The 27,726-nt window shown below is 40.7% G+C and overlaps 1 protein-coding gene across 13 annotated transcripts in view; it reads right to left on the bottom strand.

The window, feature by feature from the left end:
- Positions 1-27,726, bottom strand: part of FAT3 (FAT atypical cadherin 3) — a 413,377-nt gene that overhangs the window by 341,139 nt on the left and 44,512 nt on the right. Inside the window, exons 1-2 of one of the 13 annotated variants that reach the window (XM_064645030.1) lie at positions 1,725-2,468; positions 1,291-1,426 (exon numbers count right to left, since the gene is read on the bottom strand). The exons of 10 other annotated variants lie outside the window; for them this stretch is intronic. The gene's annotated coding sequence lies outside the window, so the exon portion shown is untranslated. Of the gene's footprint in view, positions 1-1,290; positions 1,427-1,724; positions 2,469-8,410; positions 8,599-27,726 lie in introns of those variants that run through there. 2 more of the 13 variants (XM_064645033.1, XM_064645031.1) reach the window with 2 other exon arrangements.

Genomic DNA, 27,726 nt, shown 5'->3' with positions numbered 1-27,726 from the left:
CACAAGTAATCTTTTCTCTTCCCCCCCTCCCCCCTAAAAAAACCCAAGCAGGAACATTCCAGTTTCTTTCCTTTGGTTGCCAGTGCTAAAATATGCTAACAGCATTAAGGCAAAGGACGACTTGAAGAGCACACAATCTGTATTCAGCATAATTAGCAGATGCCAATTTAACTTATTACTGCTTCTTCCTTCCTATAATATAAAAAGGATGTCAATGAAAACCTGTTATCTAAATGACTGTTTTCTCAGTGCTAATAGAAAGCAACAATCATGGGAAAATAGAATTACAGAACATGAGTTAGGAAATATCTGATTTTGAAATGACATTACAAACAGCTACAGTAAAGAAAGAAATTAATGCCTGCAGACAGGACTTCTCTCTTTCTTCATATTTTGTATTTTTAGATTGTTTTAAAAGTAATTACATATTTGGTGGTATTCCTGGTTATTCAAATAAGCAATGCAACATTCCAGGTAAAGCAATACCATTAAATGAGGTTGCTGAACTGTCTCAGCTACTGATCATTGCAAAGCATGAGAAATGAGCACCCTTAAGATACATTTTCTATGCAGAGAACTAACTGCTAAGAAGTAAGAACACAAATATCTGCAAAAGAAAGCAAAGCAAGCCCTAAAAAACAGCTTTGTCCAAAATAGCAAATAATGGATTGTGTCACAGCTAAAGGACAGTCACAGAGAGCACTTCTGCCTGCCTGCAAAGCAGAAACACATTAACACATTTCATAAAACAATGCCCTCTTGAACTAAGAGGCTGTTGCAAGATGCATCCAGCACATGCACAAAAAAAGCAGAGCGCACCAAGGTTGTGGATTAAACAGGTTTCTAACACATAAATAATATAATGATCCAGTCCAGGCATCATTTGCTGCTACTTCTGCTTGGTGAAGATGCCTTTCTGCTTATAATTTTGCATATTACAATGGAGCGCAAAAAATATTTTAATGAACTATCTTCTGACTCTCAGGCTAAGTTGAAGAGCCTTGTAAGGCTATGCTTCTCCACAGCTTTAATCGATTTCAGCTATAACTTCATTTGCTCTGCCTAACAGACAGTGTAAACTTCACCCTTCCCAAGAATTAAGAAGAAAATAACATTTCATACTCCCCCATAAGCAGTGTATGGAAAGCACAAAACAGAACCGCTGCACACATACCCCCCAATTAAATTGGTCTCTGTGGAAACTAATAACTTTCCACAGTATGCGTTGTAATCCAAGTAATAATTTTAAACAGGCATAAGCTGCAGTGTGCTGAACTAAGGCATTCTTACCTTGTGAAGAGTGCTTGAAGACATTTAGTCACAGTAAAAGAGGAGAATATGCATGTTGCCAAGTATTTCCTATGCAAAGGGGATATGCTCTGCCCCACATATGCGCACGCACACACAAACTGGGTGCATGTACTTCCTAGGTAGAGAAAGAGGACCAGAAAAGATGAGCAGCAGCGATAATGCCCCAGCTTTATGTCTCAATCAGTAGCGAGCTAAGCTGGGGGAACCATTTGAGATGAAAAGGGAAACAATTCCAAGAAACAAGATTTTTTTTCTCCTGTGGATGCAAAGAGCTTTGCTTGGGTGACCTATACTACCTTAACACAAAAATCTTCACAACCCATCTCCCTCCTGAGCCAGTGAGTTGCACATGTCAAATGACAATGCACAAACAATGCACAAAGACTTTAAAAAAATATTAAAGAATCCCTTACCTTTTAGTCAGAATAAGTGACAGTTAACAGTGATGAGAAACTCAGTCGGCACAGTTGCTGTACGTATTTCTCTGCGGACTTCTTTTTAGTGGTCCCAAAAGCATTGAACATAAGAAACCTCCAGCCTGCCTGCTTCATTCTTCAGCAACAGAGATACATGCTGTCACGGTAACGCAAAAAAAAAGCAAAAAGAACTATAGATCTTAGTTTTTAAAGCCTTTGTGCTTATAGGGAAGAAAAAGAGGGAGTGGAGAAAAGAAGGAACAGAGCAAACACTTTTTCTAAGAGAAATGTGGTCTTGGCTGTATAAGTAACCACAACAGAGAAGCATTCAGTTTGAATTTCCCTGTTTGCAAGCTCCTTGGGAAAAATAAGAAAAAAATTTCAATCTTTAGGGAAAAAAAAATCAAATGCATGGATGGGGGAAGGGAGAGGAGGAGGGTACTGCTCCTATGTGACATACATATGGAATGAGCATTAGAACAATGCTGACAGGACAGCTAAGCAACTGCACTCTGGGGCAGCAGTTTTCAAAGCAGAGCTTTTGCAGCTTTGCAGAAAGGAGAGGAAAACAATTCAAATAATAAAAAAACAGCCGTCCGCAAAGAGGAAAAAAAAAAGAAAGAGGAAGGAAAAAGAAAAGAAAGGAGCTGTTAATTCAAGAACTGCCAGACTTTAAAAAAAAAAAAAATAAAAAAGAGTTGGCTAATTTCTGAAAGGGGGGGGTGGGTGGGAACCGTCGCGACTGCTTCCCAGCGATGCAAGCAGAAGCCTTGATGTCTAGTGCACTTACATTTTATGCGGCACACAGTGGGTCCCCTCCTCCCTGCCTGCCTCTCTCCTTCCCTCCCTCCCTCCCTCCCTCCTTCCCTCCGCCCTCCCTGCCTAGGAAGCTCTCTCTCCCAGGGGACAGGAATTCCAGTGGACCCAATTAACACTATACTTTGCTGGCTCCTTGGTATGATCGATATTAAATAAGAGGAGTTTTAGCAGCACTGAAAAATAAAGCAGCCATGTAATGTGTGGCTGATGGAGACTGCATTTTTCCCCCTACTTCCCTTACTCCCCCAATCTCGAAACGATCCAACGCAGCAGGAAAAAAACAATTTCAAAAGCATGTGCCAGTACCAGTGATACAAGCTGCATCAGATATTTGTTAGAAACTTAACGGAAGCCCTCGATTGCTCATTTCACTAGCTTCGGCAGTACTTTATTAAAGTGGATTTACAAATCAATGGAAGGAATCCAAATGTTCACAAACAGGCTCTTTCATCAGGTCCGCTGCCTGACCGTAAAGGAAGTTTGCTGAAGGGGTCTGGGGGCTGTTTCGCCAGCACACTTGTTTTCAATGGACTCCCAACAACATAACTTGTTTGGTTTGATGAAAGAAAGGCAGTAAGAGGTTCACTGCTTTAAGGGAATGCAGCCTAGTGTGTTTACTGCCTCATTCCTGAAGCACGTGTTACAAGGCATCCTACAAATTGCAAATTATTTTAATTTGAAGGGGGAAGTGATTGGGAGGCAGTAACCTTCTTTGGTCCTGTTTTCCCTGATCTATCAATCACAGATTGCCATGTAAAAACAATCTACTACAGGCTCTCTCTATAGAGGAAAAGCGATTACTAGCATTAACTCTTGCCATTGCAAATTAATACAATACAGTCCACAACTGATAGAGTCTGCCTGCAAGCCATTAAACTAAGAATAAATGGGTGGTTTGCTTAAATTCAACTGGTCTGAAATTCTCAGGTTAAGAGCTCCCTTTTCCCTTTCCACATTTCCCTTTGTATTTGTAAAAGTCAGTGGAAAGAAAAGAAAGCCCTATTTATTTGCTGTGGCCAGTACAATTCCAAGCTAATAATATCCATCACTGAAACTGCCTACAAATACAGGATTTCACCACCAGTAAAAAAGTAGCTGCTTTCCCTTTTTTGTTTCTGGGGTGGCCATGATCTTCAATTAAACCCAATAAACAGCACTGAGTAATATCCTTGACTGAACAGCTGGGTTGACCACTGACTTGAATCCATCTTGTTAAATTAATGTTAGATTGCATTTACATACAAATAAGATCAATTAAAAATACTCATAAAACCGTGTGACCAAAGGCAGTGAAGAGTTAAATTAATTAACTCAAAAAGCCTCCAAATAAATAATGTTAAGGTTAGGATTCTCCCACTAGCTGGCAGAGGGAAAAAGCAGCAGGCCAAAGTCCTGTTAGTGACGACAAGCAGTAGATCCAAATACCACACTGTCACAAATTCTATATGAAGCCCAGTAATATCCTTCACAGTTAGAAAAACGTGGAGTATGCAGAAAACCCAAGCAATGGTCAACTACCCCAACAGATACCACAAACTAAAGGTTTATTTACATGGGAAGATCCAAAAGAGTGTAGCTATATTGCTTATGCACATGAAGTCATGTTTCTTAAACTACAGTAATTCCAGGCTCATGTACTTGCACCTGTACTCGTGAGGAAGATGCTGCACTTTATATGTATTGACTTCACAAATATCATCTAGCTGGCATGGTTTCTTCATGCAAAAAGAGTCAGGGAAGAAGTACCCCAATTAACATGGCACTAAGCAGGCAATGCTGGGTGACAATTTGAATGAGAGGAAAATTAAAAAACCTTCACTGGAGATCACAGAAAATTATGTAGATTGTCATGCTTCACAGTTGTTACTGATCCAGCACCACAGCATGGCAAACATACTGGATTTGAAATGAGATGCAGAGATTGCTGATAATACCAACCTAATGGTCTAGAGTTGGCAAAACTACATTCTTTTTTCAGTCTCCTACTCTAAATTAGGAGGCAATGCTAGTTGGCTAAAGTGTCCCCAAAAGTGGCCCCAACCTTGTACAGAACTCTTCTCTTGGCAAGGGGATCAAAGCACTTGGCAAGTGTTTTGGATCTCATCGGAGTGAATGAACACATACATACACCACTTGCCCTGGAAATCAAATTGTTTACATAGGAAACCACTATAATAAGAACATAATCCACTGAATCTATCCTGGCTATGGAGGCCCACTGGGTAGCTACATTTTGGAAAAGGTTGAGGTTTACAGCCACAGAGGGGAACATAAATTCTCTTGGAATCCATAAATGATCCATCAGTTGATCTATCATCTCAACACTCCTAGGCACTAGGAAAGTCTTTATTATCCCCATTTTGGAGATGATGATTTGAACACTGAAAGCCTAAACTGCCTCCCCAAGGAGATGCAAGAAGTGCTGGAGAATAGCAGGAAACTGATCCCAGGCTTTTCAAGTCCGTTACTTGCAAAGACTGTTTCAAACACGATCAACTGAATTTGAGATATTTTTAAAGTCAAGCTTCGTTCCTTAAAAAAATGTCAGTACCACCCTAGTCTACTCTTAAGTATGAATCAAAGCACTGTTCATGGTATTTAAAAATCATCTGTGCTGCTTAAGAAATCTGCATGTGTATACACTAACAAGTTTTATTCCAAATAAAAATTTACATCATTTTACTAAAACATAGTTTGAAGATCATTCGACAATTAGAATTAAAGTCCCAGTTTGGCAGGACATTTCAAGCCAGTGGGGAATTCCATGGAAGGACACCTCATATCGGTGAAGAAAAAGGGACAGAAAACATTTCTCAAAATAAGCAAGTGTGCCAGTATCAGACCACGTTATTGGTTAATATCTACTTAAAATAGAAAATCTTGAATGCCACTGTGAAAGTCCCAGTCCCTAACTGCCAAGAGAACAACCCCTGCTGTTGCTGGAGGCAGGGAAAGACAGATGTGCGGCTGCCCTGATCTGGGCAAGAGGCTCCTACAAAGAGTGTCTCATGCACACACGCCCTGGTGAGCTGCCAGTGCTGCCTGGAGACCCTGCTCTCCCCTGACACCCTTTGCACACCCTACTTGACAGAAATGGTCCTTGGAGATCAGCATCACCCAACACATGGGCCCACCATTTCTGCCACCATCAGAGCTGGTGCCTTGATGACTCCAAAAACATAATCCACGGAACAGGACATATTTAGCTTAAAACAATTTGTAGGAAGAAGCATTGTTCTCAGAATTTGCTTTATTCTCATCAAAGGCAACTCTACGGAAGCTGTAAGGAGTACCTAACAGAAATCCAAGCTGGAAAGATGTATCAGAGATAAAGAGTTTCTACCAAAGGAGTAAGAAGCCAGTATATCCTATTTGAGCACAGGAACTAATGATTGCTAATGGCGCAGTACCATACAACCCAGCGGAAACGCTATGAAATTTTTTCTTTTCTTCTTCAGAAACTATTGGGAAGTGTCAGCATTTACAACACACTTTGGAGAATTATAATCTATCTGGGTGCTCCCCAAGAACCTATGACTGAAACTGCAAACATGGGAGATTAGCTATGTAAAGATACATGGCGGAACAGAATTTGTAAAAGCTAATCCACTTTATTACAGACATCATCAGCTCTGTTCATTTTATAAACCTCCCAATTCAACTGCTCTCAAAGACTACAGCCTTTGGCACTATTTAAAGTTGTTTACACTTTCTTTCTAATATACTCCTTTTGATTAGTAAAAGGCAAATAAATTGGTAGGTTTTCCTCTCTTTCTTTATATTCATTTTCATACAGTACAATAAACCCTAAAAATTAAAAAAGAAAAAGACATTTAACTAAATATACTTTGGCTTCAAAACATCAATTCTCAGACACAAGGGTGAACACACAGCAATGTGGTCTTTGCTCAAGAATGTGAAAAAATGCCTGCAGATATTTTAAATATTTACCAAATGAAGGGGATGTATATCAAGTTGCAGAGCTCTGAATTACACATACTTTCAAGAGATGATGATTCATGTTAATGTAGATCAGTAGGGTTGGAGATTTACTTTGTTCTCTTTAATTTCTAATTACGTCTTACTAGAAGAATAAACAGAAAGAACACATAAAGCCAGAAACTAAATCTAAACTAAAATAAAGGAAAAACAACCTTTTAAGGCACTTAACATCAGAGAAGGTTAGTCAACCAATTACAATTTACAACCAAGCAGTAAACCAATGGTGAGGTTCAGCTGACTGCTGCTCTGCACCATTATGTAGAAAGTACCAAAGATAAAAGGCCAATTTCCTATTTGAAAATTGGGTTTCAGCAATGTGCAGCCACCATTCTGGGGGACCAGGTGATTACCTCCCCGGCGGTATCCATCACGGAAGTCCAGTAAAACCCAAACGGAGCTGCAGTGCTCACTGCATCCCCTTCCATGCCTGAGCTCTTCAGAAGGTGCCCATACCCCCCAGCTAAGCATGGGGGGTTCACTGTACTCTATGCCAAAGCAGCCATGCTTTGGTGAACTGGGATTTGGAAAGTCTCATTTATATCCTTATGATGACAACAAACTCTAAAGGCACTTTATTTCAAAGGACCAAACAATCTTGTTGGATCTAATTTTCACATTTTTAAGTCTTTATTCAGTGGGTGCAAAACAGACCCTCCTGAGAAAGGTGCTACAAAATATAATATAACAAAAATTTAGAAAGCAGTAGGTGTTTCTTACCATTCCCACCAGAGATGCTCTAGCTCTGTACTAGCAAGGTCAGCATGCTATACCCAAAAGCTGACTGGAGGACAGATAAGCTAACCTAAATTAATTTTAAACTAGACTGAACAGCACTGGTGTTCACACCAGTGAAGCTACAAATATCAGCACAGGCCACATAAATCTAATCAGGATACAGGAGACTTTGACCACTGACCATATCATAATAAAGCATCTGTTACCGTGGCTTCATGGCAGCCACAACCACCCAGGCAAGCTTGGTTAAAGCTAGATGGGACACTTCTCACGCTTCTGACTGCAGCATTAGAAATATCTGTAATTTACTGGGGAGGAAGGAGCTCTTTCCAGAATGAACTGAAATAAAAATTAAATAAAAGTTGGAAGAAATTCATACTACTCAAATGTAAATGCTTTGTTGTGGTTTCCAAGGCAGCTGCAGGTAGTGCAGTGCAGCTTCCAGGGCATCTGCCTGGCCCTGTCGAGTACATAGTCAGCCTGGGATAATGCTGCTGCCAGCTTGACACAACATGGCCTAGCATGTGTTTAGGGCTGCATGATGTATGTCTCATTCCCTACCCCTGATCCTGCTCACATTGAGCATGAACACAGGACAACTCTTCTCAAGCAGTTTTTCTACACAACACCTCCAATCACTTCTCCCAGCGTAGACTGAGTTACCATGCTTTGGTTCCTCCTCTACAGCAAAGAAACCTTCCCCCATTGTTCTGGCTTGGCAGCTTAGGGATGGAGCTGGCTCAAAGGCAGAGAGAGACTTGTATCATAATACAGCCAAAAGAGCCCGTGGTGTTGGTCAGAACATACAAGCAAAAGCCTACTGAAGAAGAAAGAACATGGGCTCAGATAGTAGGGAGGGAAAATAAGTATGCATAAAAGCATTACAAGTACCCAGGTAAATTGCTATGTAGTGGTCTGTGATTTCACAGAGAGAGACCCAGATTATATGATGGTATTTCTCCATCACTAATTTTGGTTACTGATACATCAGGCCTTTCTATAGCATATTGGCATACAACATGGAATATATCTTAAGTGTCTCTTTGCTTGAATATATACCTCCAACACATGCTAATAACAGTTCAAATGAAAAGCCCTGCCACATCACAGATGCTCACATCTATTACCTTTGAAGTGACTTGTGCTTGGGACTACTTCTTCAAAGGACGCAAGGCAGGTTGCCATGGTTGCTGAAGGTTAAAACTCGCAGGGCTGATGTCTTTATCAAACCCAAGTGCCTGCTGTGGGAATGAGTCCTGAAGATTGAGATGCTCCACAAAAGCAGCTTCAAGGCTAGAGGGTTTGGCAAAGGGAGCTGGAAGTGAGCAGATGAAAAAATGCAGCACCTTGTTAGAAAAAGGCAACTCGGATGGTCTAATCTTGGTGGATTGGTAGGAGAGAGGAACATACAAATAAAAGGGCAAAATAATAAAGAATCAGGTCTCCCCTTTAAAATTATTTTCAATGTAGATGACTCCAAGTCTGGCACAGTAAAACATATGTGTGTATATATATATATATATATATATATATATATATATATATATATTATATATATGTATCAGCTCTCTGGTAATTCTAAGACTAAACAGCATTCATCAACATGGGCTTCAAATCCCAAAGGCAGGTACAGCCTGTTTCTCAAGGCAACACTCAGCCAACAAGGTTGGTATGTGAAGGTTTGCAAAGGAAGGTATGTGAAGGACCTCCATTCTGTTACTTTACTATCTCCAATAAATATGAAAAAACAAAGCTCAGAAGAATCCATTGTCCATAGTTTCCATATTATTAATATATTAAAAAGAGATGAAAATTTATAGCTTCATTCATTTTCCTATCATGTCTTCAAACTCCCTAAACCAACAAAAGGAGGAAGGGAGAGGAGCAGGGGTGAATAAATTAATGTTGCCCTTCTTGCATCTTGGGGAAGGTGGTTACTGTTTTCCTAAGTCATTCTGAACCCATCCTTCCTCAGCAAGTGGAAAGGTCAAGAGCAGTGCTGGACACCCATTACAAGACAGACTCAATGGACAGAGCAAGGAGCAGCCCTACCTCCACCACATGTGCCGTGATCCAAGTGTGTTAGAGCTTAATGACCTCTATTGCAAAACTCAGGCTGGGGTCTTCAGCTTATACACTGTTATTGCAGTCCAAGCCCTCACTTTATAGCTCCTTAACATCGTTCCCGATATTTTGCACAGAATAAAACGTCAGAGCAAAGGACATCCATGTCACTTGCACTGAGCCACCTCCCATCCCATATGAAGGCAGTAAACCTAGTAAAAATGTGACAAAAGTGAGAAGAACTGCAGACCATAGTATCCAGCACTACACAAAAACAAGGGCAGAAACAGACAGCGTAATGGGATAAAACACATCACATCCTGTGAGGTTCAAGTTGTGGCAAATGATGGAGACAAGAGGCCAGGGTTCACCATACAGAAAGCAAAGACTTCAGTTTAATTGTTACTAAACAATGTGGTACATGAGTAATTGGGTTTATGGATGTTCCTGGCAGAGACAGAGGGAAACCCATCCTCTCAGGGCAGCTAAGTGCTTGACTTCTGTGTATTTTTATGTGTTTGTCAAACACATAGACACTGGAGGCACTTAGAACCCTTTAAATAAATAAAATGCATTGTGTTATTTCAGTGCAAAAAAAGCACTGTATCAATGTATGTTAACTACTTTCAATGGAACTTATAACAGGATACGAGCATAAGTGCAGCCAAAAGAAAAGCCTAATAAAATAGGGTAGCAAAGAGAGACGGGAGGAAATAGAAGGCTGGCAGAATTGCAGCCTAAAAGAAATCAGAAGAGTAGATCTGAGAATAGCACAGATCATAAGATAGGAGAGAAAGCACCTCCTGTTTTACTATGACTGGGCCAGCTTACATTTCATTACAGGGAATCCAGGATAGGCAATTGTGTAATCAAGAGCCAGACTGCTTTACTCATTTATAATTAATTCAAAGTACTTTGAAAGTGAGCTTAGAAAATAGCTAAGTGCTTCCCTTCAAGGAAACCTCTTGTAATGTTTCTGCAGGGCACCGCAAGCAAAGCAGAAGTTGTTCAGCTGAAGACAAAAGGTTTTCTCCTAACATAAATGAATAAAGTATTACCACAGGCAGTGAAGCAGAGAACACGGCCCATCTTCAACGAAGGCTTTCATCCAAGAACTGTATTTTTACAGCAAGAAACACCATTCTGGACTGTTTTACACCATTTTAAGGGTTGAGAGAAGTCTCAGTACATTATGGACTGAGATGCAGACTATTCAGTCTTCTATTTATTGTACATAGACAACTGCTATCACAGAGGCAAGCATGATTTCTGGCTCCAAAACCACAACCAACACTTCCATCAACCCACAGCACTTGCCAGAAGAGTGGGTGTTAAAACCTAGCAGAGTTGCACTGCCACCCTACATACTCCCACCTTCCCCAGCCACCGCACTGTGAACCGCGTTAACAGCAGAGCCCTACACACTGGCGCTGCTTGTTTGTTCAGATCCTAAGGTATTCATTAGCTGTCCTGTGCCCACACAAATAATTCAGAAACTTAAATGCCACCTTCCGTTTTGTGTAATTACTAATTTATCCACACTTAGCTTCTCATCTGTAATTCACATTGACGTTAATGGAGAGACAAATATGTGTGTAACAGAACAGAGGCCAAAAGAAATGAGAAAAAATGTGGTCACCAGAAACCAATTATACACTCAAAACTGTATTGTGGAAACCACCAGAGTGCTGAAATCAAGCGAGAAGGAAAATGTACCAAAATCACACTTGGTCTGGGGGAGGAAGGGGGGTGCAGGGACGAAGTTGCTAGCACATACAATCAATCTCAGCCTCATGAAAAGAATATAAATATTTAGACACGAACAGACCTCTTAAAATACAGTTGCAGAGTCTGCTGGCACATGGACAAACATACAATAAGCCCACCAATGTGGAGACACAAATCAGGTAAATCAGACATGAAATTGGCAGGCAACATATGCAAGATGCATTTTGTAAAGGCAAAAATGTGTTCACCACCAAATACAAAAATGATTTTTCCAAGGCAATCTGAAGCCGCACTGTAAAAAAAATAAACATTAAATATTTAAGGCTGTTCACCTAAATTCTATGACTTTGAGCACATGGTGGTGGCGTTTTCCTCCACCAGAATTCTTCCTGCTCCAACAAAAAAATGAAGGCTTTGAAGAGAAATACTCAAACAGTCTTGCTACTTTGAAAGCTGAACATCATCTCAGATGGGCTTGAAAGAGTTAGCTGCTTCAGAACTCATATAATATCCTTCCTGTATCTCACAATAAGTACTAGAAATTTATGGGTAATGAATTTCCAGTTACTGATCTACACCAGCTAGACTGTCAATCAGCCTCCCTATACAGTGCATGTCTTCACCTCCTCATGTTTTCCTTGCATGTAGAGGCTCCTTGTCCCCTCAACAGCACACACAAAAGCATGTAATTCCCACATTCCTATCGACTGGAGTATATTAAGTGTTGCTTTGGACTTCCCTTGCTCCTCCACTCTTAGACAGGCATTATTTCTCAACATGTCACCCAGGAAAACAATTCCAGTCATGACTTTGAGACATCAAAGAGTATTTCAAAAGCAGAGTGACATTTCCTCCAAACTTTTTCCCACTAGCAGTCATTGACAGGGAATGCAGGGTATGAGGGAAATCTGGGAGGGCTGCCCTAAGCTCAGGACACAAAATTCTCCTACACTAGTATACAAGGTCTAGATACAAGGAATAAAGAAAAAAAAAACTCACTACATTACGGAAGTCTTTAATTATGATTTTGCCAAGCTAAAAAAGTACAAAGTTGTCATACAACTAGATATGGTAACTTTAGGATCTCCAAAAAGCCCCTTAGATTCACTTAAAAGGTATTATCTCCCAATAAATACTAAATTCCTTCATGGTTGTCTTATAGTTTTAGATCAGTATACATGAAAAGAGTATCATCAGGTGTCATCAACCAACGCATTTTAATAGATTATCATTTATTTCTTTAATACTTCGAGTCATTCTTAGCCCCACCACACATTCTTTATTTCTCAGCCACGTGACTAAGGGAAATGCTGAATCAATAAACCTTCGCAGAGCATCACTAAGCAATATAATCAGTAATTAAATCTCGTTTTCAATGTTGAATTCAGCCTGAAGAAATATAAGTAAAAAAACCCCTAACCACAAAGCTCAGAAGAAATATTTTCCTCTCCTGTTTTGTATGATTTCACTAAGTTATATCCCTGAAATTAACCCCCTCCCCCCAAAAAAAAACAAAGACATGGCATCATTCTTCAGACTTTGCCTGTTACAACATATTACCCCAGGCTGTTGTTTTTGCACCTGCATTGCACTTCCTAACCTGAGTTACAGAGAACATGATTCCTGAAAGGTTAATTAGCAGCTATGTAAACAGCAAATCCTCGCTATGTCTCAGGGCGCGTGTGTTTTACTCCAAAGGTTGAACATCCTGCAAAGGCCAGGACTTTGAGATACAGCACCAAGCCAGATCCTCTAGCAGGACCCATAAGTTTTTTGTGCCCGTGGAGGCCTTACCAGAGCATTCTGGAAATTTTCATCCAAGCTCAGCTGCCTATAAATAGAGCTGCAGCTCTCAGGGGGCTGTGTGGCTCTGTGCTGCTGGTGTGCTCCGAGTTGCTAAGGAGATGGCAGAGTGAAGGTGCAAACCGCGTGGGGGAACCAAGAGGAAAGCGGCACCGCTCTGGGGTTTGGCTGGGAGCCAGGGAGGTACCCTCCTGTGGGTATCCTCTGGATCAGAAGAAGAAAAAAAGAAGAGCAAAAAAAAGAATGGAGCTTCCCTCTCAGCCTGACAGAGGCCATTTGCTGGGAATGTCAGGGGAGGCATTCCCATCAACAGACTCCTGAATAATTATAACAAACCATCAACCTTCTGGGCTCTCACAGCATCCCTGTTTCTTGAATTCAGACCTGTGTTCTTTATCTCAGAGGAAAGTAATTATAGCTTATATTACACAGCTCCATCCTAGAGGAAAAGGAATCTTTGAATCCTTTTGTTCACTTGCATGTAGACTTGTAAACAAAACTGATATGCTTTGAACTGTAGCTGTGGAACAAACTACCTAAAGGAACTGAGACTAGGACAACTCCTCACACATAGTTTTCAGATCTGAACCAATTCATTTATCTTTGGCTAGAGGACAAGACAACGAAGGAAAATAAGGGTCATCCTGAATTAGGGTTGGATACAGATACTACTATATTTCAGCCAGTGAAATTACATCTCCACACAGCAGATGACTCACATCACTGTGTTGGTAGCAAATATCATCAAGACTGAGTGCACACCCTGAAAAGAGGAGATTTTGAATTTCCAGCATGAATGGAGTCACAATTTTACAGGCATATATCAAGCTTACTTAAAGTTTATGCAGAAGCAACTTTGCAATTGCTTCTGATAGATTGGGAAACCACTCAAAGATAAAGGTAACTGTAAGAAAAGATAAAGGTAACTATAAGAAAAATATAAGAGTAGTTTCTAAGAACAAAACCCTTAGGAAAACAAAAATGACAAAGAAAGGTGTAGGAATTCCTCAAAAGAAACAGGGAAATACAAAAAGAGCCAAGGTTGTTTCTGCAAATGCAGCAGAAATGCTCCATGGGGTTAGCCGTGGTTTTTCACACAGATCGCTTGGTTGGGATTGAAAATTAAATGTTTTTGTTTTCCAAGACTCATCCACAGCTCAAATGATATACCTTAGCAGAACAAAGGCAGTATCTCTTGCCAACAGTATAAGCCCATCTCTCACTGAAAAAACCCAAAGACTTAGCAAAAAAAGGTGTATTTTTTTTTGTGGTCACCGCTGTTTAAAGCCACAGAAGTATAGAAGTATCAAAGTGTGTCTGACAGTTGCTCACTATTAAGCAGGTGAAAGAGAAGACTGAACTTTTTTTCTTTTCCCCAAGACAGCAGTGAAACCACACTAAGAATATTTGAAATAAAAAGCACGTAGAGCACGACTGATTTGAACTCTTACTGTCTTCCATCTTTTACAGACGCTAATGCTAACAGTAACTCACTAGCAACAAATCGATGGAAAGAGAAGGAACATATGATCACGGCTTATTTCCCAGTGTACATATTTCTTAATATAGAAAAGTGTATGATAGATCTGCCACCATCTGATCTTGATTGTTGTAAAACCAGTCATTCTGCCTTCATCTGCCAAAAGAGTTTGAGAATTACTGGGGATATTTTTGGCAGTCTTAAGCACACAGAAGCACTAAGGCATATTCCCAGAGGATAGCTGAAAGTTTCTTAATAATTTCCATCTATTAGATGTCACTTTTGCACATTACTTGAGGATCGTCCAGTGCGATTTTAAGTTAATTAGAAATGAGGAAAGTGGGGAAAGAGGCTTCAGGTCTTACTGCTGTTACTGTCTTTTTTCCCCACTAAAGTTATTTTATGACAGTCTTAAAAAATCAGAAATCTGATCTTGTATCTACTAAATTTTATGACATAACACATTCACTGAAGAGACAACTTAAAAAAAGATCTGATAAAATATTATTTGGTCATAAATATAACCCTTAATGGGGTGGCGAGGGATCAGCCCCTTGCATACAAAAAACAACGTGGAAAAAAGGTGGTAAGAGTTCTTATTCAGTGACACACTAGTTTTTAAAGACATAACCTCACATTTTGATTTCTGGAAACAAAATTATTTCTGCCACATTCCCCATAAAAAAAAAATCTTAATTTTTCAGGAATTCTCAAGCACAACTGAGCCAATATAAATTAACAAAGCACTGAATTAAAATTATTTGTATGAGGAATATTATTATGGCCAAGATGCAATGGGCACAAACTGAAATACAGGAAACCCTTTTTAAATGTAATAAAAATCCACAATCACTTTCTGACCATGAGGGTGGTCAGGCACTGGCACAGCTTACCCAGAGAGATTATGGAGTCTCCATCCTTGCAAATATTCAAAGTCTAACTGCTTGTGGCTGTGAGCAACCTGCTCTCCCTCACCTTGTTCTAAGCAGGGGTTTGGACTAGATGACCTTCAGACGTGCCTTCCCACTTCAGTCAGTCTGTGATTTTCTGATTACTAAAAACAAATTTACCACTGTGTTAAGGTTAAATATCAAATTTAAGATAATCTCAGCTATGCAAATGAAGAATTTAGTTTTGGAAACTTTGATCATAAAACTGATAATAAAGTGTCCTTTTAAATAAACAGAAGCCTTAAGTAATCATATTCCATATTTGCTAGCCAATAGAAGAGTATATCCAAAAGAAAAACACCATTTCTTTTTACATACCATCTATTTCCAACACATGAAGTGCTGTGCCAAAAAATTCTCCATTTTCCAATTAAAGAAACAATTTTGCAACATGGATTCTGGATTTCTCTCTGCACACTGCTATAATAGTGTTGATGGGTACAACCTCTTTTCCTGTCAATCTTTATTTCCATATGCCATCTGATTGACTGTCACACTTCCTATATTTCCCTTTATATTTTCTCCATTTCCCAAACTTTAAACCCATGTAAAGTTTTTCAAAACCAATACTACAATAAAGCAAATACCAGTTTTTCAAAACCAATACTACACATGCAGACCTTTGCAAGTGTAGGAGAGCTTGTAGCTGTGGAAGCCTCTTTCACTTCCAGCTAAGCTGGAAATCCATTTCACATTATATAAATGATACTCAGTCCAGCACTGACTGAGGCATTCTACAGTTATTACTTGGTCATCACTGCTAATGAAGAAGGGAGTTGGAATGAAATGACATTAGCAGTTTTGCCGTCAATGCCACACATTCAGCACAGGCAGATTCACAGCTTTCTTTGACAGCTGTCTAAGAGGTACAGGAAAAACTGCAGAGGCTCAGCCTCTGCTACAAGCACAGGGCTGGAGCCTGTGCTATGAGCACAGGGCTGGAGCATGGACAGGCAACAAGAATTTGAAAAGCTAAACTGAACAGTAACAGCTGAACAAGCAGTATCTAGAGGCACACAAATCAGAAGATAGGAGTGAACACAGCAAACATAATGGTGCAAGTCACTAGAGCGCAGTGTTAGCGAAGGCAAGTATTTGAGGGCCAGCAAAATAAATTCATAATCATCTGAATTCAGGTATCTCGACAGTGCCAGACAAAGAAACATTTTGGTATTCTTTTAAAATGCATACGTTAAAAACAATTAAAAAATGGTGAGCAGGGGTGGGGAAGGCTCAGGTTAAAATATATTCAAGATAATAACATCTTCACATACATTGTACAAACTCTTTCAACTCTCACTATGCTGGTTTATTCTGCACAGTTCTCTCAGCCAGGCTTCTGGGAGAGGGGGAAAAGGTGGCCAGACTCAATACAACTTGCCTGTTTGCATGCATTGGCACCGTTACAACATCCAAGCTGACAAGATTTAAAGGCTTTATTTCTCCACTGAAGCAAAACCTTTCACTGGGTTAAAACTGAATAAAATGTCCTTAAGTGTGGATTCATACAAGCCTGGTTGATAACAAGTCTACACTGAGAAGCCTGGGCTTCTCCTGAGCATTCATCTCCATCTCCCCAGGTGTTCCACGTCCCCTCTGCTGCCCTGCCAGAGAGGCAGTGGAGAAACGGGAGCAGCAAAGATCACGTTGCTGCAAATGGGCTCACAGAGCTCAGAAGCTTACTGCTGTGAGTGCAAAGAGTTAAACACCGCAAGGCATTGCTCTGATCTCACACATCAGTGAAAAACCAGCAGCAGCTCTACCCAAAGCAATGCTGCAAAATAAACACAAAGCTGAATCAGACCCATAAGCTTCTAAGGAGAACAGTGAGCTAGATATAGATATGAATTTCCCAAGGTGAACCCCTTTTGTACCAAGGCAACCTCCAGACATTATTGTTTAACCTTCTTCAGGATTTAGGTTTGATTTCAGGCTAACAACAGCCATTTGGAGCAGCCATCAAAGTAAAGCTGAAGAGTACAGAAAAGGAATAGGAGAATTCGCCTGAAACAAACATTTGGCCAAACCTCCATAGGGCTGAAAAATAAAATTCCTGTCAGCAGAGTGCAATCAACTCCAGTTACACCCTTAGTGATAATATCGAATTATCCACTTACCACTTAAAGTTGATACAGGCTAAGAAATTAAATGATGAAAACTTATAGGTGCACCTTTCATTAAATAGCAGTGCTGCTATTTAAGCTACATATAAAACTCTTAAAATTTTTCATAGTATTATCACTGCCTATCTGCAGTCCCCACAGGGTTAAAGTCAGAAAGCTCAACCCTGCTTCTCAGTTTGGAGCGTTCTGCCACTGTGACCAGCTGTTACAGTTTAGGCATATCATCAGGAACCCAGTGACACAGCAAAGGACTGAATGCAGACACACATTTCTGACTCCCAGTAAGCAGAAAGCTGACCAAAAATTATGCCCATGACCTAACAGGTCTCATCATGCCTTTACACCTCTTCAGTGTGAACTGATTTGAGAACGCCATAGTGGTCAAAAACATTACCTTTTCTTACAGAACTGTTTTGCTTAAGTCAAAGTGGGCTTTTTATTCTTTTTATTTTGTTGAAAATATTCAAGATGTTAATCTGTGATAGAGACATAGCCACTTGCAAAACAACTTGATTCTACTCTGAACCTTGCAAATACAACGGATTTTGTTTCCTGCATTGCTCTAAAGTCAGCAAGAAGTCAGAATTCAATCACTAGTGCAAGTGGCAGCACATTTTTCTCTCCAAAATAGCTGTTACCCAGGGGCATGAGGCATGGCTCAGCCACCCAGGTCTGTGAAGCGAGTACATGTCCATGCACAAGGGCTGTAGTGGAGCATCTCCATCCACCTGGCTTGTGCGAGATATCTCATGAAAGCAAGGGGAGAAAACTAATGGGGGATGGAACAATGAATAAAGATCAGTATCAGGGAATTAATACCAAGCAAGAGGCAAATATTTTCTTTTTTCCTCTATTTTTCTTTATTTTAACTTTCAAAACACTGCCAAGAGAAAGGAAGGCTGAAAAGTTAATGAACATGACAGCATCATGGGAAGACACAGACTGAGAAACTGGCAGCTCAGACGTGCCAGGGCACAGTCCAGGCAGGGACATAGCAGTGGGCTGTGGTCTAAGCCACTGGCCATGCAGGAACACCATATAGGAGCTGACAAGGTTTCCTTGCAGAGCTGGGCCAGGATGCCCCACAAATGACAAATAAAATCGGGTTTAGAGTGTGAAAAGTGGGTCACAGCTACAGAGAGGAGGATGAGCCCAATGCAAGGGCTGTGCACAGTGGGTGATGGAGAAGCAATCAGCAGGGACCTCAAGGCCTTTATCAGTAGCGTTATTATGCAAATTTGGCAGCACCCATCAGCCTGTCAGTCTGGTAGCAGCAAGCTGCCCTAGGTGAATGCCATTAAAAGCCTCTTCCCCAGCCTACACTTCTTAATGTTCGCTTTAGCCCACAAAGGCCATAGTCCTCCTCTCCCAGCAGTGCCCTTTCTGCCCAGCCTTCTGCCTGCCCCATGCTGCCCTGGACTGGGCCCCCCCTGCACCAGCACTCCTGGGTGATCTACTCCTTCCATCAGGGTCCATTTTCAATCCCACATCCCCAGACATCCCTGGCACTGAGCACAGGGGCATTTTGGGACAGCGGACACACAGATGGGCTGCTTTAGTCCCCACCACCCCTGCCCTGGGCTTTGTCTCTTACAAAGAGACAAATGTGCCTGCGAGCACAGGCACATTGATAAGTCTGAACTCTTTTTTAAGCATTAGTTTTTCCCTCAAAGGCTGAAGTCCCCAGATGCATCTGCAAAAAGGAAAAGGGCACAACTAGGCTTCTGCAAGAAGCAGGAAGGTGTCCACTTCTATGCTGGGATGAATGCTGGGAAGGACACAAGCACTGCAGTGAGTGGAAGCAGTGGTGAGCACAACAGCCTTGGCCAAACCGTGCACTCCCCCAGTCATCCCCTCAGTTATCATTAAATTCTTCACAGAAAAAAATCTGGACTTTTTAAACACTGCTTAAATGATTCTCTCCCCCAGAGAATTAAATTACCATTTATAGCCTGTTCTTCCTATTAAAAATTTATCAATTTATTCATCACTTCTAGGACTGAAACCTTTCATTTGTTTTACAATGAAGAAACCTTTGATCTGCAATTCTCCAAGGCTACCGTTTTTTATTCTTTAGTTCTTCTCATTAAAAATAAAACACCTCTATTCTCCAAAATGCCTTGATGGCACTCTCAAAATGCCCATTTTAACAACGAGAAGCTTTTTTTTATCCTTACCTTGTGATAGGCACTTTGGGAGTTTATACAGGTTTGGTTTTTTTGTTTGTTTTATTTAATCATCACAGTACTGTAATGTAAAAAAAAAAGAAAAAAAAAGTTTACATCCATGATCACCTTCTCCCAAAGAAACAGAAGCAAACAGCAAAAAGTAAAAATAGAGTTTCACAACATTTCGTCACCTGGCATGCTGCATTAGGCTAACCTGAGATGATTGCCCTGGGTCTCCACAGTACATCCCAGCCCTGCCAGCCTGTCTCCAAGGGGCAACTCCTAAATGGAGCCTAAGACAGAGCATGTGTTAAAACTCAGATGCACAAGCTGCAGAAGAACATTTGGAAACCATATTTTAACATTTTTCCCCTTGTTCATCCTGTTTTCCAAGTTGGACACACAAAGACCCCTCTGAGCAAAACAATCATTAGCACTTGTGTGTGACTAGGACTACAGAAAGCAGATTTACCCCTACCCAAGGTGCTAAATGTGTGTTTCACATCAGCGGCTCTCAGGATGCTCCTACCAGGAGCAGGACAGAATGTCAAAGTGGATTTGCCTTTCTGTACTCCTGGTACAACTTGCACCTCATCCACTCCAAGGACCACACACTTTGCATTGGTTTACTCCATAAGGTTTTCTCCATTAGAGTTATTAGAGGCACACAGGTTACACACTACTAATCAGTAAAACAGGGCCTAGGACCATTCATCCACCCTGCTTCATGTTGTGTGGAACAGCCTGCCCATGTCAAGCTACATAATACCTTGGCCCCATGTGAAGTGCTAGGACACCACTACTACCTGGCTGTTGGGTTTCAGATCAAAGGTCTGAAATGACCTGAGTTTTACTGCTGTCACTTGGCAGAAGCTCCTTCATGTCCTGGAGAAGGCTACAGGAGAGCCCCACGATGCAAAGCCATCATGAGGGAACTGGGCTTGATGCTGTTGCCCCACTGCCTTTGGGGAATAGTCCATGGGATGCACGACAGCACTAGCATTTGCAGGCCAGGCAGTCAGCCAACACATCCTCAAGCTTGTCCTTATTTATGAGGTACTGCAATAAGGGTCCCGCTTTAAGCTATTCCCTGACACAAGAACATCTCATGGACTCACGCTGGCCCCCCACACAAAGTTCTGCACCAGGCCTTGGTGCACCAGAGGGCTGGCAGGGCTTCCACTGCACCAAAGTTTCAGAAAGGCAAGTTTTCAATAGACCTAGAAAAGAATTTTCCTTCAGAAGCACCATTTCAGGAAAAAATGGATTTTTATAGCAAATACACATTTTCCTGCATTCACTCACCACAGAAATTCTGATGCCTGCCAGGAAGAGCAGTGCTTGAAAATCAAAATGTGCTGTTTGATTTTTAACACAGAAGTTTTTCCTGTACAATGAAATCGTACTTTCTCCACACCTCTGTCACAGACAGCTGAAGAACAAGCTACAGCTGAACTCTTAACAGACTTCTAACCCATTCCAAACCTGACTTCAACTTAGACACAATGCTGAACTGTTATAAGTAAACTGAGACTTAGGTTAAAATATAGCAGCAATAATTTATTAAAGATTTATATAAATTGCAAATAAGCAAATCAGCACGCTGGGCTGCCGGGGAGACCCCTTGCTCCACACATGGCCAGCAAAGCAGTGGGCAAAAACAGTATTCTTTATACTATTGTCAATTCCCTTCCCATAGTCACTTGTTATCCTTCTATGGGGCCTCTGGTTTCCCGGCCCCCCGGGCAGCTGGAGCTCGTCAGCCTTGTATGGCAATCCAGCTACGTCCTGGGGACCTCACTGCCACTGTCCAAGCTTTGCTCGGCCCCGGCAGATGACCCTCAGGATTAAAGGGTGGGCTCAGTTCAGCGCACGCTGTGTCTCACCTAAAAAAATCCACTGCGCAGGCTCGAAGGGTTTATGACCTTTCCCAAATCTTCGCTTGCGAAGACTGGCCATTATTATTATTGGATCCGAGTTCGCAAGTCTGGTTCTGGTTGGTTTTTTTGCAGGCTCGCTTTTAGTTGCCAGGTACTTCCCCATAGTCTTAGGTAATTTTTAGTCCTTGAGGCCTACTGTGTGAGTCTCTTCCAGATGTCCACCTTGGATACTTTTTATCGTCTTCGTTGTTGACCCTTTGATCCTTGTCCTTCCCTTCATTACTTTAAGCGTACACTTTTAGACAATATACAAAAGACTTATTCAGTAAGACATAACAACTTGTTTTGTCAGCTTCGAAACTGCAGCTGCAGGACTATCAGCTTATAGTACTGACAGATTAATTGCCCATTCTGTAACTTACAATCCACTGGCCTTAACAGAACCTTGATTACAAAAATATATATGAATATAACATGCAATACTATTAAAAGAGTAAATTACTACAACTATTACTACTAATAATTTGATTAGTAAATTACTTTACTACTACCAATCTATTACAGAACCAAGCCCACAGTCATCTTCTGAGAGGTCAAGGAAAATAAAAACCTAACCCAATCAATTCCCAACACTTACATGCAGCAACAGCAAAGTAGAACAACCAACTAACCTGACAGAGAAACAATAATATACTCCACTACTGAAGCAGAGGATATCAGAGGACCAAAAACCACTTAGTGTCCAAGCTTCTGTTTAGTGCAATGTAAACCCTCCAGCTGCTACAGAGAAAGAGCAGCTTTTGCCAGCAGGCACACTTGTGTAGGAGCCCTTGTTATATGACCACAGGGAACTGCCAAGTGTACCTGTGCTCCCTCCTCCTCATCGCAACTGTTGTAGTTACCTGTATCAGGAAGGAGCAGAGGAGGATCAGAGATAGCAGGAACCACAGAAATCCAGAAAACTACTCCATAAAATAGCAAGTGGCTAAGTGCACCTAATTACACTTTTGTCACCAAATACAAGATGCACCAAAAATATTACTCTCTTGTAAGTCACTTGCATGCCAGAATATTTCCACTCTGCATAAATGATTCCATTCAAATATTGTGAAAATGAATTCATCCCTGAAAAAGACAACAGGCCTAACTGCATGTCACCAGATGTCACCCAGGCTATGATGCAGCCACTCGAGTATGCTCTTCACCAGCATCGCATAAGAGCCATGAATGTCTGATGAGCCCCAGGAATGTGGGCTTGCCAAGCACTTGTCAATCTCCAGTGCGCGTTACTCCTCTTCAGTAATCTAACGCCGGCATCTTGTTCCTGTGTACATAAAAGCTTGCTCAGCGTGTTCAAATTGCTGTAATTCTGACAGTCTAATCATTTGGCAAAATGCTGCCATATTAACAGATAACAGCTTGCCCTCTCTTCAAACAGGAGGCTCCTACTCTGCATCAGTTCTTTAAGGGATGTGATGGATGAAGGAGTTTCTCACCTCCTGCTCCTGTTGGTGGGATAACAATATCAATACTTAATGCCCACCAACCCCAAAGCAGTGCTCAAATACATGCGGGGGGGCTGGTTTTTAGGTGAAACAAACAGGTACAGAAAGAGCCATTATTCCTGTTTTACAGAGTGTTTCAGAGGGACAGAAAAAAACTTTATGTGACAAAGGAAATGTGTGGGCTGAGATGGAAAACTGAATTCATTCCACCCAGTTGTAGTCCAAATAACCACAATATTATTGATTTAGTGCTCTGCTCAAAATTAGGGGGAATCGGAGGTTCCTAAAGTGTAGTTCGCAGTTAACCTTTGCTCCATGAGTCACAGGAATGATTGACAGAGGTCAGGCCAAAGGTTTCCCTAACCCAAATACTGCCCAGTAGTGGTCTGAAACAAAATGTGTATGGTGGAGTGAAAACAGGTAAAATATATTTTAATAACTATGCACAACAACATAGTGGTTTGCAGCTCCCATATTTCAGGAACTGGAGGGGATTTATCTCTTTTTAAGAGCATCTCATATATTTCTCTTTCATGAATTTGTACAGATGCTGTCTGTTGGCACAAAAACTCCTGAAATTCACAAGATCCAGTGGCAGCAAACTGCATAGTTTCATTACAGATCTCCATCGGGTCACTTTAAGCCTGATGCCTCAGACTTAAAACAGCTGGGACAAAAAGTAAATAATCCTTCACTTTCTAGCTAAGCAAGTTTTCCTTTCTAACAATAGTTATTTTAGATCCCATTACTGTGCATACAAAGTTAACGTTATTCTTTGCATAACTCTGCATTCAGGTCCACCCTGCGGAAACCATTAAATTTTTGCAGCAAAATGCAGCCACGTTTTAAGGCAAATGGTACGTTTTAAATGGTTTTTTTGTTGTTTTGTTTGTTTCTTTGTGTAAGTATTAATGTTTTCCCCCTTTCACAGGGGATGACCAATCAGAAACAACTCCATTACAGGAGGAATCCTGCAGCAGGTCCTCTTAGTACAGTTAGGGAAGTGTTTGATTATTTAGGCTAGTGGTTCCCAAATGGTCTCTTCTAAAGTGTGAACAACCTTCATCCCATAGCACTTCTTTCCACAGAAACCCCTCCAAGCATTCTTCCCTTAAATAGGTGATCAATTTATTACCAATTCTGTTCTTTGTTTCTCTCTGCATTTTCTCCATAACTCAGACACCCATGTTAGTGCTCATGATATTGTTGTCAAGTCCAACGCCTCTCAAAGAGGCCAATAAAGGAAATACCTTCACTATACCAATAATGCATTGATCAATGTACAAGTTGGTTTGTACAGGAAATAAACAACCTCCATTCTGATCAAAGGTCCTGAACATGTAGCCTGACAGACTATAAGGAAGTGCTTTAAACACCGCAGGGCACTATGTTTGCATTTAATCTTTTCTTTTTTATTACTTTCCTTTTTTAAAAAAAACATTTTTCCTCAACCTGTCAGTGTTTGCTTTCCAAGATTTGTTTACACTATGTAAGCTGTAGGTTATTTCTGTTAGAGACCCTAATTTCCTCCTCTGCTGGGACTGTGGCGATAGCCCCAAGGAAGTTTACACCGAGAGAAGAGCATGACAGGCAGTGAATTAAGTGGTTCAGAAAGAGATTCAATTAGCTTTCTCAGTAGAGGAAAATGAAGATAAAAAAGAAATTCTTGGCAATTCAACTCTCCTGTCTCTTTCTCAACTTCACCAACTGGACATCAAGAGACAGAAAATAATCATCAATATCTGAAAATTAATACGACATGATTTATTGACACAGGACTAATACCAAGATCTGTCCTTTTTTTTCCTTTTTTTGGTAGCCAATTCCCCAGCTGGCTGAGTTCAATTCATTTGTTTCTACTAAATGTTTGCTTTTCAAGCTGCTATAAAATTAGATGGCAGGAAGCCTAGAGCTCCTGTGTAGGAATCTTCTTTACCAGCTCCTAAGCTGTGAAGCGCAGAAATGGCATGTTCATTCCAGCCTGGCCAACATTTCCACAAGACTTTAAAATGCTTTGAAACCCAGCGTTGAAAGATTGTGGACTGATCAGGACTCATATCCTGCAGGAGAAATCCAAGCTAATGAAACAGTAACATCATTATTGAGAAGGAGACATATTCTGAGAGCTGCTGAAGTTCTAATTTTTGAGAATGCCAGATATTTCTAAATCTGATTACTCAACTAGTAAGATGTCCCATCAGGCATTAGTAAAAGTATTTATTATTTTTAATACATGCTGCCTCCAGCCAGAGGCAAACAAGTAAAAGAAAAATGACAAGCGTCCCTTCAAAGGGACTGCCAGCTGAAACAAGAAAGCTGTATGTATAGTTCAGACTTTGTACTTTCGAATGCATGTGCACCTACAAAGAGAGACACAAAGCTTTACAATCACGCTATTCTTGACTCCAACCATTTCTTTGCATTTAAAAATATACAGAATGCCAGGAACATCGTTATTCTTTAATGGCCCACTTTGGCCAAGAGAAGCGAATGCAGGAAAATGAAAGACCCAGTTTGCTACTGAAAATTGAAGGCTTCTCATTAAAAGTTTCTAAAAAGAAAAGCAGAGTAGTTAGGAGAAAGTATCTACTTTTAACTCTCATCTCTTGTTCCTCTCCAACTGTGCTCTGGGCCATGAAGATTAAGAAAGATTTAGGAAAGAATGCTTAATAAAGATGACTTTTTCTTAAAAGCAGATTGCAAAAACTGTAAAGAAAACTTAATCTGATTAAAATATTAATGGCATATACCAAACCAGAGACTAGTTTTTAATAAGGAAGTCTACATAAAAAACAATATTTTTCACATTTTTGTGAATAGAAGACTATTTTATGATAGACTACAAAAGGCTATGTTCAGCTGTCCTTGGGATTTACAAGGTGCTAATAACATTTCTCCAATAACTTGTTTACCACATCAAAAATACATTCAGATAAATGCCATTGTGGTGGATGAATGATGCTACTTTAAGAGGGCTCAAAGTACCATGGAGTCAACGCACAACTCTTTCACCGTCTTCCTTGGTAATACCTTATCTGAAATAGGACAGGCATAAAATTTGGATCATGTTAGAAATAGATAAAGACATGACACATGGGACATCTACTTTATGATGATTAATCCATGGAGAGACAATAAGTTATTCTATAGTCAATCAGTTTTGTGCACCACAGTGTTCTGCACAACTGATGCTGGCAGTGTACAGCACAAACCTCCCAAGACGGATCCTAAACAGCTCAACAGATATGCCCAAAGTTGGACCTTGTAGCATTCTATGAACTCTGCAAAAGGCAGTAGCTCTCAACTTCCACTCCATTTCTACTGGCACTTACAACCTCTGCTTTAGGAAAAAAGGCTACAAGGTGGTACACCCTCACTGAGAAAGTGCCAACACCTGCTTTACAACAGCCTTTTTAAATTACAGGATCTCTTCCAGCCAGTTTCATCTAACTTCCATTTCATTTTATTTCTACAGTCAACAGCCTCTTTGCTCAAATACCTTTTAAGTCATTATTTTCTGAAGTGAAAGATAATGGACCATTATCCTATACCATAAGAAAACACGATATAATACTAGATCGATATCTTAGTCTGCTATTAAATGGCTGCACAGCCAGCCACAAATCTTCCTGTCCTTATCACTCAAATAATGAAATACCTCATAGAATCATAGAATGGTTTGGCTTGGAAGGGATTTTAAAGATCATCTAGTTCCAACCCACTCACCATGGGCAGGGCACTAGACTAGAATGTTCAAAGCCTCATCCAACCTGGCCTTGGTACCTAAGGTTCTTCTCTCCCACAAAAACTCTTGAAACTTTAGTTATCTTTCTCACTTAATAGCTTTTTTTCTTGAAGTCAGTTGCACATAGTAGAATGATGCATTTCCTCTATCACTTCCTCATCTTCAATTAATTCATTTGTATGAATTTAACTCTGGTGAACAATGAATTCAGAGACAGAAGAAACAGTAAGCAGCGATCATACAAACTTCTTCAAATCCATCTGCCTTAGTTTTGGTACAAGAGCAATCAAACATCTAGTCCTCAGTGGGGAGCCATCCTCTCTTCCAGCTGATATACCACAGTATCTTTGATGACAAGGCCAATGAGGACAAAATTTTCATCTTTCCTTTAGGAAAAGGATCTCAAACAGTTTTTCTGCTACACCCATCTCATGTGTCGGAACTGCCATCCCATGGTAGCGAGCTTGATCCAGTGCTTTCCCACATCAAAACTGCAGTGGCCTCCAAGGACTGAGCTGCCCTACCCAGATGGTATCATTAACATGAAATCACAAACTGTTTGGGGATGCACTTCAGTCACAGACCTTATTTATACACAACTTACTTGGAGAATGGGGCTCCTTTGTAAAGGAGGACATTTCCTACCATAATACTATTACAACGTTCGATTCCCGGTCAGGGAACTCCTCTGAGCAGATGGAGCTCGTCAGCCCTGTAAGGCCACCTATCTAAGAGAAGGTCACTCTAAACAAACCTACGTCCTGAGGACCTTGCTGCCACTGTCCGAGCTCACTCGGCCCCGGCAGATGAACCTTAGGATTAAAGGGTGGGCTCAGTTCAGCGCACACTGTGTCTCACCTAAAAAATCCACTGCGCAGGCTCGAAGGGTAAAGACCTTTCCCAAATCTTGGTTCGCGAAGACTGGCCATGATTGACTATTACAACAGTATCATAAAAATTGAAAACAGTGGTCAAAAAGTATGATTCCTTATCAGTA

Source organism: Pseudopipra pipra, chromosome 2 (genome assembly GCF_036250125.1).
Source record: "Pseudopipra pipra isolate bDixPip1 chromosome 2, bDixPip1.hap1, whole genome shotgun sequence".
Lineage (NCBI taxonomy): Eukaryota > Metazoa > Chordata > Aves > Passeriformes > Pipridae > Pseudopipra > Pseudopipra pipra.
This window is presented reverse-complemented; position numbering and strand designations above follow the sequence as displayed.